We start from the raw sequence: 2,500 nt of genomic DNA on the forward strand, positions 1-2,500 counted from the left end.
CACGGGAACCTATAGTGCCGACCAAGGGAAATAACATGCCCTTGTAGCGCAACTGAAGAGGAATGCTCCGGCTGACTTCACCGCACAAGCAGGGAAAAAACCAGCACAAGCAAACCAAACACCACCCACACGCCAGGAACTAAAGCTGCCAAGGACAACACCCAATGATTCGCAGGTCCATGACATGCGGTCACTCAAGTGAAAGGCCTAGACAGCAAGGCTTGGCGCGGTATAAATAAAACAAAATATCGAGTGAAAGCCCACCAAGCAAGAACAAGAAGACCGAGGCATCCAAAAATTTTTTTTTTTTTTTTTTCTCCGATATACCGAAGCATGAAGAAGAAGACCGAGGCATCCAAAATTTTTTTTTTTTTTTTTTTTTCTCTCCGATATACCGAAGCATGAATAAGAAGACCGAGGCATCCAAAATTTTTTTTTTTTCTTTTTTGATATACCGAAGAATGAACAAGAAGACCGAGGCATCCAAAATATATATATTTTTTTTCTCCGATATACCAAAGCAAGAACAAGAAGACCAAGGCTTCCAAAATTTTTTTTTTTTTTTTTTTTTTTTTTTTTTTTTTTTTTTATATATATATATACCGAAGAATGAACAAGAAGACCGAGGCAACCAAAATTTTTTTTTATTTTCCTCCGATATACCAAAGCAAGAACAAGAAGACCGAGGCTTCAAAAAAATTTTTTTTTTTTGATATACCGAAGAATGAACAAGAAGACCGAGGCATCCAAAATTTTTTTTTTTTTTTTTCTCCGATATACCAAAGCAAGAACAAGAAGACCGAAGTCTCAAATTTTTTTTTTTTTTTTTTTTTTTTTTTTGATATACCGAAGAATGAACAAGAAGACCGAGGCATCCAAAAAATTTTTTTTTTTTTTTCTCCGATATACCAAAGCAAGAACAAGAAGACCGAGGCATCAAAATTTTTTTTTTTTTTTTTTTTTTTTTTTTTTTTTTTTTTCGATAAATCCAACCGAGAACAAGAAGACCGAGGCATCCAAAATTTTTTTTTTTTTTTTTTCTTTCCCATATACCAGAGAAAGAACATGAAGACCGAGGCAACCAACAAAAAATAATTTTTTTTTTCTCTTTCCCGGAATTTTTTTTTTTTTTTTTCGAAATAGCCGAGAAAGAATATGAAGACCGAGGCATCCAACAAAAAAATTTTTTTTTTTTTTTTTCCTAATCTACCCAAGCAAAACAAATAGAAGACCGAGGCATCCAAAAAAATTTTTTTTTTTTTTTTTTTTTTCGAAAAATTTTTTTTCACAAAAACTTTTTTTTTTTTTTTTCCCCAAAAAATTTTTTTTTTCGTTCCAAGCTAACCAAGACATCTACTATTCACTAGTAGAGCAATCGAGACTGCAAAGCAAGCAATGGCCTTACTTGCAGCTCTTGGTGCTGAGAACTCCCCCCCCCCTATAGTAGTCTTAAGTAAAACCACAGCTCTGACAGGAGTAGATATTGCATGCGAGCGAGGAGTCGTAATGGGCAAAATTGACTCGGGGGACCTCCAAATCGAATTCCGTTTCGAGCAAAACACTTCTTAGGCTTCAAGGAAGCTCCCATAAAATTTCCAAACCCAAACTCCAAACTTCATTTTTTAGCCTACAATGCCCACGTGCACGCCGGTGTGCACGCAGGGGTGCTTGAGCATGCGGGAGAGGAGCCATAATGGGCAACATTGACTCGGGGGACCTCCAAATCGAAATCCGTCTCGAGCAAAACACTTCTTAAGCTTCTAGGAAGCTCCCATAAAACTTCCAAACCCAAACTCCAAACTTTATTTTTTAGCATACAATGCCCACGTGCACGCCGGGGTGCTTGAGCGTGCGGGCGAGGAGCCATAATGGGCAACATTGACTCGGGGGACCTCCAAATCGAAATCCGTCTCGAGCAAAACACTTCTTAAGCTTCAAGGAAGCTCCCATAAAACTTCCAAACCCAAACTCCAAACTTTATTTTTTAGCATACAATGCCCACGTGCACGCAGGGGTGCTTGAGCATGCGGGAGAGGAGCCATAATGGGCAACATTGACTCGGGGGACCTCCAAATCGAAATCCGTCTCGAGCAAAACACTTCTTAAGCTTCTAGGAAGCTCCCATAAAATTTTCAAACCCAAACTCCAAACTTCATTTTTTAGCATACGATGCCCACGTGCACGCCGGGGTGCACGAGCGTGCGGGCGAGGAGTCGTAATGGGCAAAATTAACTCGGGGGACCTCCAAATCGAAATCCGTCTCGAGCAAAGCATTTCTTAGGCTTCTAGGAAGTTCCCGTAAAATTTTCAAACCCAAACTCCAAACTTCATTTTTTAGCACACAATGCCCACGTGCACGCGGGGGTGCTTAAGCGTGCGGGCGAGGAGTCATAATGGGCAAAATTAACTCGGGGGACCTCCAAATCGAAATCCGTCTCGAGCAAAGCACTTCTTAGGCTTCTAGGAAGCTCCCATAAAATTTCCAAACCCAAACTCCAAA

The sequence above is a fragment of the Cornus florida genome, unplaced genomic scaffold, assembly GCF_030987335.1.
Source record: "Cornus florida cultivar Cherokee Brave unplaced genomic scaffold, ASM3098733v1 CherokeeBrave_3.0.0_Hap2_scaffold_225, whole genome shotgun sequence".
In the NCBI taxonomy this organism is placed as follows: domain Eukaryota; kingdom Viridiplantae; phylum Streptophyta; class Magnoliopsida; order Cornales; family Cornaceae; genus Cornus; species Cornus florida.